This window comes from Camarhynchus parvulus, chromosome 2 (genome assembly GCF_901933205.1).
Source record: "Camarhynchus parvulus chromosome 2, STF_HiC, whole genome shotgun sequence".
In the NCBI taxonomy this organism is placed as follows: Eukaryota; Metazoa; Chordata; class Aves; order Passeriformes; family Thraupidae; genus Camarhynchus; species Camarhynchus parvulus.
The window spans coordinates 149,827,623-149,845,039 of NC_044572.1; the positions used below are offsets into that span (position 1 = coordinate 149,827,623).

General features: G+C 45.3%; 1 non-coding gene across 1 annotated transcript; it reads right to left on the bottom strand.

The window, feature by feature from the left end:
* Window positions 1-4,315: 4,315 nt before the first annotated feature.
* On the bottom strand, window positions 4,316-4,388 carry TRNAF-GAA. Its single transcript has one exon. It is a non-coding gene; the product is annotated as a tRNA-Phe (tRNA).
* Between the last annotated feature and the right edge of the window lie 13,029 nt (window positions 4,389-17,417).

Genomic DNA, 17,417 nt, shown 5'->3' on the forward strand with positions numbered 1-17,417 from the left:
CCAAACTAGGCTACAGAATCTTTTGAAATACCCAGGCAGCAGGATCATTCCCAAAGTGGGTTTCTTTCTCCAAAAACCCTTCCAGCCCTGGATCCCAGTGGTGATCCCACCCATGGTCACTGAGGAACTGGTCATGGGTGGCTGAGGGTCTCAGCATCTTTGTGCTTGACAGGTGGACCATTTTTGGACAGATGAGCTAAAGAATTTCTGCTTCTTGACTTAGAAATTGTCTCCTCTATGTGACCTAAAACATTCCAGATCCGGCTTTTGAAAGCATCAAAAAAAAAAGTGCAAAAATAACGTAACAAATCCAGGGCCAACAAAGACCACAGCCAACAGACAACATAACCCCAAAAAATTCCCCAAACCAATTCCATTTTGTGTCTGGTAGAGCTGCTGGTATGAGAGGGATCTACAGTGCTGTCCAGGAATTAATTGGAGCCACGGGAGGGTAATTGGGCCTCAGCCCTGAAGTGGGAATGAGCCATCCTTGTCTCTCCTGTTGTGTCTCTCATCTCCACCAGGACCTCAGCATCCATAAGAAGAAAGAAGCTGGCCATTGACCCCAGTAAGTTTTTTCCTATTGTCCATGAAAGAGGATGAGGAGGAAATCTTGCACTGCATCCTCTGCAAGGTCATCCCCAAACCAAGGCTGTGTGCTCAGAGCAGGTTATTTTTATCTGCAGAAGGGTTTTAAAGGAGCAATTTCTTGAGCTCAGTTACTGTGGATCTTACAAGTACATCTTGGATCAGATTTTAGGAACAGAACACTCTTCTTGGTATTTTTTTCCACACTTGGATGCTGAAGGAAAGTGAGAATTGCACAGCCAGATGATTTCTTAGCTGATTATTTTGGAGTCTATCCTAAGTGTTTACTCACATGTAAAGCTTTGCTTTGAAGAGTTTTTAATGTTTGGAGTGTGGACTTGCTCCAGGCTTAATTTTTCTTCAAAGATTCTGTCTTTGAAAGCAAATCAAAACAGACCAATGCCTATCTTGAAACATCAGAGCCTCTAATTCTGTGAAATAGTTCTGTTTTGTTCTTCCCTGAGAAGCTGTGAACTGTTTGGCATTACCAGCAGTGATGATTTCCAAATTCCTGGAAGGCCAGGTGGGCGCATCCATGTGACAGGGAGCAAAGACCGCAAGAGAAGATCTGGCATGACATTTTTTCTGTAAAACACAGCAATTTTGAAAAGGTTCCTGGGGTAGGATTCATCTCACCTACTTCTCTGAGGCCAAAAAGGCAAATCTCTACAATTGACCCAATCACAGAATTTTTGGGGGGTTGGAAAGGACCTTCAGGATAATTTAATTCATGCCAAGAGCAGCCAGGTTTTGTCTCTCTATGGGGCTGTATTTCCAGATTATTTATTTTGTCTCTCTATGGGGCTGTATTTAATACGGATTTCCAGAATCTGTATTAAAGATAGGCTTGGGTCCTATCAAAAGTTTTTTTCCAAATTAATTACAACAAACAACCCACATCATTTATAAGTCTTCACAAATCTGATCCGTTTTCAGCTGTTTCTGAATTTTTGGGAGGGAGATCAACACATTTGGATCTAGCTGTATCTGGCTGGACGGAGCCAGAGCAGATGAAAGCCTTCCCAAGGCCAGTGGTGCCACCTAATGGGAAAATTCCCAGGGAATCCATGTCTCGGAAGTTCAGTCCTTAACTGGAGTGTTGCTAGGTGACGTAGAAATGGAAATGAGGAGCTCTGACGTCAGTCCCTCTTTTCTGCAGCCTTACGACCATTCCTCCGTCAATCCATTCCCTCTTCCCAGGCATCCGGGCCACAAGCAGGAGATTGCCCTGGGAAATTCGTTCTATTTCCTGCTTAAATCCAATCTCAGCAATCCCCAGAGCTCCTGAAGCGTTTTTGTCCTTCTTGGCGCTCAGTCTGCCTGGAGAGGAAATGATCCCAGATTTTGGGATCATGGAGAGCCAAGCAGGAAATGAGATGGAATAAGGGGCTGCCACAGGAGGGACCAGGACTCTGGGGGTTTTCTTAGCTGCAGATTTTGCAAATGAAGGACTAGACAAGTTCTCTGCATTGCAGCACCCACACTTGGATCCATCTGGATACACACTGTGGCTCTGCAAAAGAAGGGATAATATCTCAAATATCTCAAATATCTCAAATATCTCAAATATCAGTTCCCACCTGGCAGCCCCCTGCAGTCACTCCAAATCATGGATAACCATGCGAGTGGGCAGGAATGAGCTGCCAAGCCTCTCCTGGTCTCCAGGGACTGTTGTATTCCCTGACTGTGTTGTCTGCCCAGCACTCACACCTGTTTTTCCACGGCTGTATCACTCACCACCACATCCCTGCCACTTTCATTTTTCAGAGATGTGTTACAGGGGGTAGAGCAGGTCTTTCTCAGGTCTCATCTCATCTCTACCCTTGATGAATCATGAGTTTTAAGCTGTCTCAGCCAGGCTTTCTCTTTTTCCTTTTCTCTGAAGTTCAGAAGTTATTTCTTTAATTCTTTTTTTTTTTTTTTCTGTGATAAAGGTGTTTGCAAGGGCTCATAAGAAGACAATTATGGAATGTGATGTCAAAGCATTCTTTCTGCTTTTCTGGGGAGAGGGCAACACTGAAGGGAGGAGGATCCAGTCCCTCTTTCAGTGCCTCACTGACACAAAATACCAAGAAGTGAGCTCACAGAGCCCCTGTGCAATTCCATGGCTGGAGAAGGGATTAACATTTAGGGCAAAGGGGAGAAACCTTTAATTAAGCAGACTCAAACCATTAATTCCAGCAAGGATCTGAGCTCTGCTTGCAATGATGGCTCTGCAGCTGTGGCTGGTGCTGCTCAAAGCCTGGAAAGGTGCCTGGCAGAGGTGGTCAGGCACCAGTGTTTGTCCTCAAAGGAACATAAAATCATGGAATGGTTTGGGTTGGAAGGGGCCTTCAAGATCACTGAGTTCCAACACCCCCACTATGGGGCAGGTGGGGGTGTTGGAACTCAATGATCTTGACCTTTCCACTATCCCAGGGTGCTCCCAGCTCTGTCCAGCCTGGCCTTGGACACTTCCAGGGATCCAGGGGCAGCCACAGATTCTCTGGGAAACCTGTGCCAGGGCCTCATCACCACCACAGCCAAGAATTTCTTCCCAATATCCCATCTAATGCTGCCCTCTGTCAGTTTGGAGCCATTCCCCTTGTCTTGACACTCCAGGCCCTTTTCCAAAGTCCCTCTCCAACTCTCCTGGAGCCCCTTTAGGCCCTGGAAAGGGGCTCTGAGATCTCCCTGAAGCCTTCTCTTCTCCAGGCTGAACAATCCCAGCCTTTCCTCATAAGAGAGGAGCTCTATCTCTCTAATAATCTTTGTGATTTCCTCTGGACTCACTCCAGTCTAAGCAGCCCCCCACATCAGTGGCTCAACATTACGCCCAATTTACAGGGCAGTCCATGCCACAGGACTGGGAACAGGCAGTGGAAGGAACAAAAATCCCTTTATATCACGATTTTTGCTAAAATACTGGAATTGTAAAACCCTGTACCTCTTCCACAGACTCAGACTGGTTGAGGTCCAAATATTCCCAAATCTCAGAATTCCCAAATCCCGGAATTTCCAAATCCCAGAAATCCGGATCCCAAAGATTCACGGGAATTCCCAAATCCTAAAATTCCCCAATTCCAATATTCCCAAAAATCCCATATCCTGGAATTCCCAAATTCTGGAATTCCTGATCCCAAATATTCCCAAAATTCCCAAATCCCAGGATTTCTGAATCCCAAAATTCCCCAATCTGGGAATTCCCCAGCCCAAAAATTCCCCAAATTCCCAAATCCCAGAAATTAGGATCACAAATAATCCCGGAATCCCCAAATCCTGGAATTCCCCATCCAAAATATTCCCAAGATTTCCCAATCCCAGAATTCCTGATCCCAAAATATTCCCAGGAATTCCAAAATCACGGAATTTCCCATCCAAAATATTCCCAAATATTCTCAAATCCCAGAATTCACAAATTCTGGAATTCCTGATCTGAAATATTCCCAAAATTCCTCCATGAGATCCCTGCTCCAAAGCCCTGCTCAAGCAGGACCTACAGCCCCTTGCCCAGGACCATTTCCAGGTCCCCATATTCCCACTTGGGAATATCTCAGAGCAGGGGAGCTCCACACTCTCTCAAGGCCACGGGGCCCAGTTTCTCCTCCTTTCCCCGCAGCTGAGATGCTCCTGTCCCCTCCAGCGGCTCCCAGTGCTGCTGGCCCTGGGCTGGACTCTGTCCTGGATGTGCAGGCCTCTCCTGTAGCACAGAGCCCAGGCCTGGGCGCACAAAAGTGCAGGAAAAGTCTGCTGAAGCCCGGGATTGAACCAGGGACCTTTAGATCTTCAGTCTAACGCTCTCCCAGCTGAGCTACTTCAGCCCTGCTGGGGCTCAGAGTTTCCTAAAACCTGTTGGAACACAATGAGATTTCAGACTTTCACCATTCAAAGCATGAGTTTGCTGAGTTTGCCCAACACTCCTCCAAGAAGAACCATGGAATGGTTTGGGTTGGAAGGTCCCCTCAAGATCTCCTTTAATATCCCCTCATTTCACTCCCTGTCAGTGGCAGGGACACCTCCCACTGTCCCAAGTTGATCCAAACCCCGTCCAACCTGGCCTTGGACACTTCCAGGGATGGGGCAGCCACAGCTTCTCCGGGCAGCCCATTCCAGTGTTGGAATGGTGTGACTGAGCACACAACAAAGCAAGAGAGAACAAATCTCAGGAAACCCAGGCCAGGAGCAGCCTCACCCCATAAATAAGAGTTTGCCCTGTGGAGCATCAGCTGGGAAGCTGACATGGAAAACAGACTTGAAAACCTTTCAGGTCTCTTGGACTATTACGTCAGACATTGCACCAAAATGTGCAATTGTTTAACTACATTTAAATCCCTCTAAACTACATAAATTGCCTCAAATCATCCCTCTTCTTTCCAAATGCTGGCACTTTTTGTTTCGGAACACTGCAATTCTGCTATCTTCTATATAATTATGTAACATATGCAGTTCATTGCTGCCTCTCCAATAAATAAGACTTGTGCTCCCCAGTATGCATCCAACAACACCTAATTTTCCCTGTCTTAAATTGTTTTAAAAAGAAATCCATTTAGAAATGATTGGGGGATAAATTTGTGCTTAAATGTAAATGATTTGAGATCAAAAAATAAGAGAAATTTTCCCATCTAAATGTTCTAAATGTTGTTGTTTAACAACTTGACTTACAATCAAAGTCCCCAAAACTGCAAAGAACAAGGAGTGTGTTGTTTGGTTGTGCTGCTGCTTGGGAATCCAGCTCCATTTCTTGAACATTCCCAAGCATTCCTTGTGCCAGGGATTTCAGAGGGAACCCGGAGAGGGTTTTCATCCAAAGCACTCCAAAATCTGTGTGTAGGGTGAGGATAAATCTGGGAATGTAAGCAATGGACACCTCCAAGAGGTGGCACCCCCAGGTTTCCCTTAGCCCAGAAGGAAAGCAGAGAAACCACAAAGTTTCTCTAAGTTTACACCAGGCTCCAGAGCATGTGGAGATGGAGGAAAATCTGGAGCATCTTTAGCTCCCTCCAGAGCAACCTCCTGCATTTGAAGGTCATCAGTTCACCCATGTGCTTCATTCCAATGCAAGAAGCATCAAACATTAGAAACAAACATTGAACGGATTGTGTTGGAAAGGAGCTCAAAGGTCATTTCAGTCCCACCCTCCTGCCATGGACAGTGACACCTTCCACTATCCCAGGTTGCTCCAAGCTCCATCCAAACTGGCCTTGGACACTTCCAGGGATGGAGAAGCCACATCTCTGGGCAATCCGTGCCAGGGCCTCACCATCCTCCCAGGGAAGAATTTCTTCCCAATATCCAATCCAAACCTACTCTCAGTTTGAAGCATTGTCACCTTCTTCAGGTACTGGAAGGCCACAATTAAGTCACCCCAAGCCTTGTTTTCCAGGCCAAACAATCACAATTTCCCCAGCCTTCCCTCACAGCAGAGCTGCTCCACCCCTCTGATCATCCTGGTGCCTCCTCTGGACTTGCTCCAGCAGCTCCACGTCCTTCCTGTGCTGGAACCCAGAGCTGGATGCAGCGCTCAAGGATCTCTTCTCCCATTAGATCTGGCTGCTTCAAGAGTGTGATCCAAATCTTTACACAGTCTTAAGCCTGGGTGAATGATTCAGCTTCATTATTTGTCTGTAAAAAAAGAGGTAATCTCTAACAGGGAGAAAAACCTGGGTGTGAGAGATGGAAAAGGATTATGGCAGTGAAATGTGTGGAGGATGGGAGGTTCTGTGTTTTCATGGATTTCACAGCTCTGATCCAATCCTGGTGTGCAGAAATTCACTGGGAATTTCTTTTCCAACCTCGGGGAACTCCTCCAGGTGCTCACCCCTTTCAGATATGGGATTTGTGCTGTAGCTTCCCATGGTTTCTCCTCCAAAATTCCACTACTGCACTATGGCTAAGTATGAATTGTGAATTTGGCTGCTCCAGCTGTGAATTTGGCAGCTCCAGCCATGCACAATGAGCTTTCCTGGGTAGACAGACATTCCCTGCCAAGATCTGAGACTGCCAGTGCCAGCTGGAGGTGCTCCATAGGACTTGTTGGGAAAGGGGAAGCATGAGCCTCCAAATCTGTTTGGAAGTCAGGCAGGTCACACCAGGCTGTTGGGAGGTCTCCATTTGGGATCCAGGTCTGAAAATCTCTCCTGGCTAAGCCAACCTACTCCTATAAATGTTTGCTGCTGGTGACATGTGAGGATATAAACTGGATCTTGCTCTTGGAGTTAGATAAGAGATGAGGTTCAAGTCCTCAGCCTGTGTGAGAAGAACTTTCAGAGTTTGCTGACCAGGTATCCTGGAGACTCTACTGTGGCCTTCCAGTACCTAAAGGGGGATACAGGAAAGCTGGAAAGGGGCTTTTTGCAATGCAAACAGTGACAGGGCAAGGAGGGAGAGTTTTAAGATGAGAGAGGGTAGATTTAGATGGGATATTACAAAGAAATTCTTACCTGTGAGGGTTGTGGGGAGGCCCCGGCACAGGCTGCTGCTGTGGCCGCCCCATCCCTGGAAGTGTCCAAGGCCAGGTTGAACAGGGCTTGGAGCAACCTGGGATAGTGGAAGGTGTCCCTGCCCATGGCAGGAGAGTAAAACAGGTTGATCATTAAGGTCCCTTCCAAGCAAAACCATTTTATGCCATTCCCAGAGAGCACTGAACAGGATCAAGTCCTGCAAACAACACAAGCCTGGTGGGGCAAAAGCCCTGAGTGGATCCATCTCCATTTTGACATCTGAAATGTGGGAATAATTGGGCTTTTCTTTGACTCGGGTGTTAGAAGGGCACTGCTTTAAATCCAGAAACATCCACAAGGCATAAACAAGATAATGGCATCAATAACCCTGCCCCAAGCCATGCAATTGATTCTCCACAGATAATGCATCCAGCGGGAAATGGACCCGAGTGACACCAAGTTTGATGGGATGATTGACAGCTCTGAGGCATAGAAATATTGACCTAAAGGGACTTTTGGTAGCTTATCTGGGTCCTGTGTGTCAGGAATGTCATTGGATCAAAAATCCAGCCAGGATTTGGGGGTAGAGAAGGCTCATTTTTCCCCTTCCCCGCATATTTCTCAAGTTAACAGGTGCCAGTAAACCCTCTGACAGTCTGGTTGTAAAATAACAGTGATATCCCCTCCCTGCCCAAAATGAGATTTTCCTTCCCCCTCTCCCCTTCTCCATTTTCCAGCTTCTCCCTCCAGCACAAAACTTTCACCCTCCATCGTGAGAGGAAGAAAAAAAAAAATAATGTTCCAGCCACAAAATGCTGCACTCTGGGCTTTCAAACCCAGTTGTCCCCCAGGTGGGAAATGACAGCCAGCAGAGCCGGTAAACAGAAAATAGCAGAGCAACTCCCACTCTGCGGAGCTGCTGCCTCTCCCTCCCTCCAAAGGCAGCCCAGGGATGAGTCAGAGCTAAAAGCATCTCTCTCCCCGTGGGGCCGGGGCTCTGCCTGGCCCACCTGCCTTCCCCCGCCCAGGAGGGGGCTGATGCAGCCCCCCGGGCACTGCCTGTGAGTCAGGAGACCCTGCCGAGTCAGAAATGTCCCCAGGGAGGGAGGTAAAGCCACCTGCCAGCTCCTGCTCATCTGACATTTAAAGGGTATTTTATCCCAGCGTGGTTTTGGAGGGGTGAAGCCTCCATCGGTCTCCTCGCGGCTCTGGGAATTCCGTGGTGCCGAATCTTTTTTGGGGGTGGCTGAAAATCGGAGCTGAGTTTTTTGGGGAGGGTGGTCAGACCTCCTCCTGCCGCATCAACAGCTTTTCCCTGTGGAAAAATTCCTTCAGGATCAATGAACAGCACAAGAGCTGCGTGAGGGGGAGATTCCAGGGATTTAGCCACAGACCTGTGTCCCTGAGGGTGATTATGCAAATGGGAATAATTAAATCTGTGAATAATGTTTGTCCATCACAATTGCTGCCTGGATTGTTTTATGCCTTCTTTAATCCCTCCGTCTCTGGCTGAGAGCTGCCCCCCGTGAAATGTTCTAGAGCTGGTGGAAAAGGGTGGGGTTTGTATTTCTGAGGATTTCAAAGCCTCAGCCCTTCCCTAAGAAATGGAAAATGATTGAATTGAGGGTTCCCACTTAAAGGAAGACAAGTCCAAGTACAAGGTTATGAAGCAAAGGGTTTCTTTTTTATTTAATATATAGGAAATTGAAGGGGGGAAATGTTTGGTCCTCAGTGAATTTTTAAACTATTTCAGCACCAAACCCTATATTTCTCTTAATAAAGGACTTTACTTTAATTGGATAATCATAGAATGGTTTGGTTTGGAAGGGACCTGGAAGATAATCCAGTTCCAACTCCTCAGCCATGGGCAGGGACACCTTCCAATATCCCAGGTTGCTCCAAGCTCCATCCAGCCTGGCCTGGAACACTTCCAGGGATGGGGCAGCCACAGCTTCTCTGGAATTCCATACCAGGGCCTCATCACCCTTATAGGGAGGCATTTCTCCCTAATACCTAATCTAATCTAATCCACCCTCCTTTAGCATTTTTTTGCCCCAAATTAAGGGTGAAGTTCAGTGATAATCCAAATAAAGCTTCTCCTGATGGTTAACAAGGTAGAGGGAAGATAAACCACATCTAAAAACTCCCAACAGCTGATAAACTGTGCATTTACCAGGCATTAGATTTATTCCAAACATATAACTATGATCATCAAGCAACAGCCAGAGGGAAAAGGGGAAAAAATGGAAAAAAAAGATGTTTTTGGAAACTTCTGAAGACAACAAACTCTGCGTTTGCTGAGTCTTCCCCCATCTGCTGCATTTCACTCTGTTCTCGCAGCCTTGAGTAACAGACCCCAACTAATTGCAGAGTTCTGCCTGCAAATCCACAGCCTGGTTATTTTTAACCAACCTTTCTTCTTTTTTTCCCAGAATCTCTCCAGGATGCAGAAAGGCCATAATTTTCCCACCTTCCCAATGCAAGCAGAAGTGGGTGGCAGGGGGTTGTTGTGTCCATTAGGACAGGGGATGTGAACAGCAGCTGTTGGCATCTCCCATGGGTGGTGAAGCCTAAAAGTGAAAACTGAACCATTTTTGGGGGTTCAAGCCACACCCTGACCATGGTGGTGTTTTTGAAGCTCTGGGTATGACCCACTACCGGTGGGGAGGATTTTGTGGATTCTGGGATTTCATCCTTTTCTTCTGGGTCATGTGGGCAGTGAGAGTCCATCTCCCCTTTCACTTGGTTCCAGCAACGCAAAAATAACAGCAAAGGGCTCAGAATTGTTTGGATGGGAAAAGACCTGAAAGATCCTCTCATTCCAACCCCCTCTCCAAGGGCAGGAACACCTTCCACTAAACCAGCTTGCTCCAAACCCTCTCCAGTCTGGCCTTGAGCACTTCCAGGGATGTGGAATCCAATCTCCTGATGATTAAACCTCTGAGAAGGGGTCTGGAGTTTCATCTTTGGTCCCTAAGATGGAAGGGTACAGGCTGGTAACTGATAACGCATAGGAATTTAAAAAAGCTCAAACTGCTGTTAATTAAATGGCTGACTTTGAGAAATGCCAGCCAAGTATTGTGTGTAGAGAGGGAGGGAGGATTTTGTGAATTCTGATATTGTCTTTTCCTTCTGGGTCATGTGGGCAGTGAAAATCCACTCTCCCCTTTCACGTGGTTCCAGCAACGCAAAAATAACAGCAAAGGGCTTAGGATAGTTTGGATGGGAAAGGACCTGAAAGATCCTCTCATTCCAACCCCCTCTCCAAGGGCAGGAACACCTTCCACTAAACCACCTTGCTCCAAACCTTCTCCAGTCTGGCCTTGAGCACTTCCAGGGATGTGGAATCCAATCTCCTGATGATTAAACCTCTGAGAAGGGGTCTGGAGTTTCATCTTTGGTCCCTAAGATGGAAGGGTACAGGCTGGTAACTGATAACGCATAGGAATTTAAAAAAGCTCAAACTGCTGTTAATTAAATGGCTGACTTTGAGAAATGCCAGCCAAGTATTGTGTGTAGAGAGGGAGGGAGGATTTTGTGAATACTGATATTGTCTTTTCCTTCTGGGTCATGTGGGCAGTGAGAATCCACTCTCCCCTTTCACTTGGTTCCAGCAACGCAAAAATAACAGCAAAGGGCTTAGGATAGTTTGGATGGGAAAAGACCTGATCGATCCTCTCATTCCAACCCCCTCTCCAAGGGCAGGAACACCTTCTACTAAACCAGCTTGCTCCAAACCCTCTCCAGTCTGGCCTTGAGCACTTCCAGGGATGTGGAATCCAATCTCCTGATGATTAAACCTCTGAGAAGGGCCTGGAGTTTCATCTTTAGTCCCTAAGATGGAAGGGTACAGGCTGGTAAATGATAACACATAGGGATTAAAAAAAGCCCAAACTTCTGTTAATTAAATGGCTGACTTTGAGAAATGCCAGCCAAGTATTGTATGTAGAGAGGGCTGTAGATACCCAGGCTTAGAGGCAGATATACATTCTTAAAATAAAATTATTCTTTCCACGAAACAGCACAAATATCTGTAAAACTGTGGCCAGCCTTGCCAATAAATTATATTTTCCCAGCAGCAGTGGGAGTCTCTATTACTGGCAGGATTCTGTCAAGCAGGACACACCAGGATGTCTCCTTCTCTCACTGACAACGTGAAAACAAATTGGGATAAAACCCCCACGCAGCTGCTGGGCTTCCCCCAGGAGGAGACACGGCCCACACGTGGGGTGGTGGGTGTTGGCAATTGTAGGTCATGGCAAAAAGCTTTGTTTTGTGAGGGCCACCTTCCTGCTGGGTGAGTGACAAATGTGTCCCTCTGCAGCCCCAGCAAGTCTGGCAGACAACCACCACTGCCACTGCCTGATGGCACCCAGCATTTCAGGACAAGAAAGAAGAGTTGAGCCTGTAAAACTCAGAGCTGGGTGAGAATTTAGAGCAAGGTGTGCAGTTCACACCTTAAGGGTTTTTTTTTTTCAGCTCGTTCTGGGGCAAGAACATTGCAGGGTCAGGATGTGGAGGAGTCACAATCTCTGGAGGTGTTCAAGAAAATCCTGGATGCGGAACCATGTGCTGGGTGACAGGTGGGGATCAGTTAAAGGTCAGGCTTGAGGATCTTCAAGGTCTTTTCCAACCTGAAAGATCCTGTGATTCCCAGCATCAGCCTGAACCTTTCCCATATGTGCATTGGAAAAGGTTCTAATGCTGGAGGAATCCTAAAAGTTTCACTCATCTGATTCCTTCAGAGGGATGGAGCACTGCTCCTGTGAGGAAAAGATGAGAGGGTTGGGGTTATTTAGCATGGAAAATAGAAGGATCCAGGAAAAACTTTTTGAAGTGTTTCAATATTTCAAGGAAGTTTATAAGAAAGATGGAAACAGAGATTTTCGTAGGGTGTGTAGGGACAGGACAAGAGGTGATAGTTTTAAACTGAAAGAGGGGAGATTTAGGCTGGCTCTAAGGGAAGAAATCTTTTGTGGTGGGAGTGGTTAAACACCAGATGAGCTTATCAAGAGAAATTTCCATCCCAGGAAACATTCAAGGTCAGGTTGGATGGGGCTCTGAGCAACATGATCTGGTTGAAGATGTCCCTGATCATTGCAGGAGGTTGGACTAGAACACCAGAAGTTCATTTAAAGTTCATTTCCAACCCAAACTGCTCCATGATTCTGTTGTGAGGGGGTCTGAATGTGACCAGCTGGGATGGAGTTCTCTGAAATGAGAGGAGGTGGATCCCAAGCCAAATTCCTCCACACAGTCCATCCTGAATTGCATTAGATTGCCAAGAAAGCAGCCAAGTCGAGGTCCTCCCTTAAGACAGAAAAGTGTCCCCACTCCCCATTTCTTTCACAGGACCAGACATTTTTACTGTTAACATTTTTTGGTTGCTGCAAACTGAGGTGGGTTAAACCCTGCCTGGCCTAAAACTTCCAGCCGGGTGTCACAAACTCCCACAGGTCCAAACTGCTTAAAACTCCTGTGCAGAGGGTAAAGTCTGCAATGTCCCATCATTCTGATGGGTTTGATAGTAAAATTAAGGATGTGAAATTCCTGATGTGATCCTTTGCCCATGAACATCTTCATGTCTCTTATCTGCCACAGTCCAGCCCAGACACTGTGTTGGAAACACGGCTCTGAAACAAAATAATAGATAATAAAATCCCTGAAAATGAGTTTATTATTGAATAGGAAACTTCCTAAATTTATAGATCATAATATAACTAATAAAAACAACAACGATAATAAAAGCAATTAAAAATAATAAATAATACTATTATTAATAAAAATTGATAAAATATATAAATATAAAATAATAAATAATAAAATAATGAAAACAATAATAAAATATCTTTGTTGATGGCACCTTGAATCACACGTCTGCTTTTGTTCCTAGATCTTTCCCATCTTTCTCCCCAGCCCAGGTCCTGACTTCTAGTTTTTTTCCTTTCCTTATGGAACTCTCTGCCCCATCCCAAGGACCACTCAAGTATGGAGTTGGTGGGAATCCTAAGGCACAAGGAGATGTGGCATGCCTAAACTCATCCACAATGGATAAATTCTTGTCAATTATTTGGGCGTCCAACTCCAAATTTTCTAGAAATAACTGAAAGACACCTTCACCCCTCTTTCTCAGGGGGCCCAGCTCCATCCAGGCAGGTGCCAGAAAACTGGAAGAGGAGAGATTGAAATCAGATTTTAGGTGGAAGTTCTGTACTCAGAGGGTGGTGAGGCCCTTGCACAGGTTGCCCAGTGAAGCTGTGACTTCCCTTTTCCCTGGAAGCATCCAAGGACAATTTGGATGGGGCTTGGAGCAACCTGGTTGGAATGAGATGGCCTTGAAGATGCCTTCCAACAGAAACCATTCCATGATTCTATTCTGTGATTCCATGATAAATAACTGCCTTCCTTCCCTATAAACTTGCCTGGAAAAGTCCAGACACATTTCACCATACCAAAATCATGGAGAAATGTTCCTGTCTCTGGAGAAGTCCTCTCCGTCCAGAGGACACAGTACAAACCTACCAGAAAATGGCAATAGCCATTATTTCTCTAAGGGGCACATTCCAGGGGTTTAAAAGGAAGAATTCCAGGGATTTCAAAGGCAAATTGAAGGCTGTTTTTTGTAGGGTTGGTTTGGGAAAGGGGCGGTGGATTTGAGTCCATTCTGTTTAATTCAATCAATTCAGATGACAGGATCATTATTAAAGCTGGAATTTGGGATAATTTGCATTTAGAAGCAACTCCAAATGCCCCTTTTTGTCGTTTCAGCTCATTTGACACAGAGAGAGAAGGCCACATTCAATCAGAGTTCTTGTGTAGAAATCAGAGACCTTCTGGAATTTACTAAAAACAGAGCTTTGATTGAAGATTTTCAGCTCTCATTACAATTTAACATGGTAAGAAATTTAACTAAGCTGTATTTAAATAGTAATTGAGGGTGTTATGGGTTTTTAAACTGATGCTATAGTAGCTCTGAAATTCCCAATATTATGTGCCAGACACATTAATGTGAGGTCACAGCTCTAAGGAACATTTGGTTAGCCCTGAGTCACTCTTGCCACTAGAAGTTTCCATTAAACCTAAATTCTCATGTTAAAAACAGATGAAAAATGCCTGTTTTGTAAATTCAAAATTATTCCAGAGTTTGTCTCAGTTTCACAAATTAGTCGGTCTCAGACAGACAAACAAAAAACAGCAGGAAACAGAAAATGTGTAGGAGATGCAGCCTCTCATTTAAAAAATATTTTGATTTTCTGATTGGAAATGACATTTATTCCATCAGAAGTACTTTTGAACATAAATCAAAATCTGGGCACTGAAGTGAAACATTCCCTTCTAGTGAAAGCATTATCAACTTTCCAGTCTACCAGAGGAAAACAATGTTTGATCAGACTTTATGCAAAATAGGCTACTGGGCTTTCTTTCTGCTGCAGACCACAAGGAAAATAATAAATCCATTTTCCACAAGGTCTCCTATTAAGGGGGGGTCATTTCTGGGTTGGAAAATGTGTTTATCAGAAATGAAGATGCAGGCTCTGAAGGGACTTCATGATACTTTTATAAATGCCCTGATAAAGTTTCCCACTTCCAGTAAGTATTTGGAAGCCTGTTTCTCCATGGAACATCAATATTCAGAGTGGTTAGAAATTCATTTCAGTATTCCACACACAATCCTTTATAAATTGGTCAGCCAGTGTTAAAGCTGCAGAAAAATATCATAGCAAGTCAACAAGTTATGAAAACATAATTTTAAAGTAACACTGGGTTGCCCCACTTTTCCAGCAAAGTTCCTCAATATGTGCATAATTTCCAAAGTTGTGCCCTGCCGAGACAAAATTCCCACTTGAGATTTATGGAGTGGACTTGGAGGTGCTGGAGGAACTGGGATTTTCTGACTTCTAAAAGGGGATTTATAGGCGTGTGCACACCTCTATTTCTGCCTCCCTGCTATGTAGAGCACGAGCCATCCCTGCACCACACGAGGGGGAAAACACATCCACGGCTCACAGGAAAGTGGGGAATGTCAGAGTTTTGGCTGAGGACATGAGAAAGGTGCTGTTTGCATATAAAACCTGCTGTGAAAGTAGCTAAGATTAGGTATCCACTGCAGAAATGGAAAGCAGATTCCTGGGGACTGCCCAGATTGGTCTTCATGAGCCTGAGGGGAGAGTTTTGGGGGAAGAATCTTTTTTTTCTTTCCTTTCCCTAACTTGGTAAGAGGATTTTGTAGCCAAAAAGGGAAACTTCTGCTCTGTGCTGCAGATCCAGAAATCAAATTTGTGAACTACGAAACAATGGAAAAATAATCTTTTTGTACTCAGTGGTGCCTGGAACATTTAACTTCACCTTGAGGGTTTTATTTGATACTGATCTGATCTCTTAGTTCAGCTTTAATAAATAACAAGTGAGATGTGACTCTATTTTCTAAAGCAGTTCACGTCTGAATGGAGCCTAAATCTGAGGGCCTAAGTTTATGGAGGTACTTGTCCCTTCTGTCTTGTTTACATGGCTTTCCTCATTCCTGGAAAAATCAGTCTGAGATGATTTAAAGAATTCTATTCAAAGAGGCCTGAAATTCCTGGGAAATCTACATCACTATTTGACTCATCTCAGCATTAGGAAGTTTCTTCATGACTTTTTTCTGGAGGGCAAATTTGTGGCTACTTGTGGTACCTTCCACAGTCACAGAATAATGGAATTGTTTGGACTGGAAGGGGCCTGAAAGATCATGGAATTCCAGCCCCCTGCCATGGGCAGGGACACCTTCCACTGTCCCAGGTGGCTCCAAGTCCTGTCAAACCTGGCCTTGGACACTTCCAGGGATGGAGCAGCCACAGCTTCTCTGGGAAACCTGGGACAGGGCCTCAGCACCCTCACAGCCAAGAATTTCTTCCCAAGATCCCATCTAACTTCACCTTCTGTCAATTTAACGCCATTCCACTCATCCTGTCCCTCCATCCCGCATCCAGAGTCCCTCTCCAGCTCTCCTGGAGCCCCTTCAGGCCCTGGACAGGGCTCTGAACTCTCCCTAGAGCTTTCTGTTTTCCAGGCTGGACATTTCCAATTCTCCCAGCCTGGCTCCAGCCCTTGGAGCATCTCCATGCAGCTGCACATCCTTCTTATGTCAGGATCCTCAGAGATGAAGACTGTTCCAGGTGGGGTCCCTCAACCTTCTGGTCACACATTATCGATCTGGAAATAAACCCATCTCTGCCATTCTTCCCATTCCAGGGTTCAGTAATTCTCATTCAGTGAAGAGAACCTTGGAACCATGGATGCCACAGCCCCTCTACATCCAAATTCAGGCTCCAAAACTTGTTCCAAACTTGAGCAAGGGTTCTCTTACACAAACTCTCTGATGTTAAGGATTAGAGCATAAGGGATTGGAGAACACTGAGCTCTGTGCTCCTGAGAGAGCCAAGATAAAATTCACCCCTTGGCCAAATCCTGAAGGGAGCTGAGAGAGAACAGCATTTAAAAGCTTTAGATTAAATCTGATTTATGTCTCTGCCTATATTTGCCAGCAAACTTAGGAGGAACTTTTGGTGAAGACTGGAAATTTGGGAAATTTGGAAAAAACGGCCATGTAGGGAAAGGTATTAAAACAGGGTTCAAAGTAGAATCAGAGAATCAAAGAATCAGAGAATGGTTTGGTTTGGAAAGGACCTGAAAGATCATCCAGTTCCAACCCCTGTCATGGACAAGGACATCTTCCACTATCCCAGGTTGCTCCAAGCCACGTCCAATCCCTTGAACACTTCCAGGGATGGAGCCACAAATACTCCTGCAACCTGTAGTTCCAGGAATTAGGAAAGCCATGTAAACAAGACAGAAGCACCTTCATAAATTTAGGCTCTCAGATTTAGGCTCCATTCAATCTTTTCAAAGTTTGGAATAAATCCACATTTTCCTTTGTGCAAACAGTGGGGTGGTCACCACAAGTTAAGCTGACCTTCCTAGGCCACAAACCTACCAGCAACAACATTCTGGACATTTATTCCAGCCAGTATCCTCAGTATAGTCAGAACAGAGACCATCCAAAGCTAAAAAAAAAACCAAAGAAAAGCAAAATATGAGCTGTCTAGCTGCAAAGTCACTGCCAATGCACCATGCCCAATGCACAATTCAATTTTGAGGACTGCACTAAAACACCAAAAGCTGCTGCCTGCAATACTCAAAAAGAGCTGCTGTTTTAGCTTTCTTCTTGCGTCAGTGTCTGGCACCTTTTAAGATGACAGCTTATTTGTAACTTATTCAACCTGATGCCTCCTGAGCAATGAAATGTGCCCCTGGGACGTTCTTTTTTTTTTCCCTTTTCCTCTCCGTCTCACATTTTACATCCCTCATACATTTCAACAAGTTCATAATAACTTTGCTTTGCCTCACTACTCTGATTGCTCCCATCTCCGG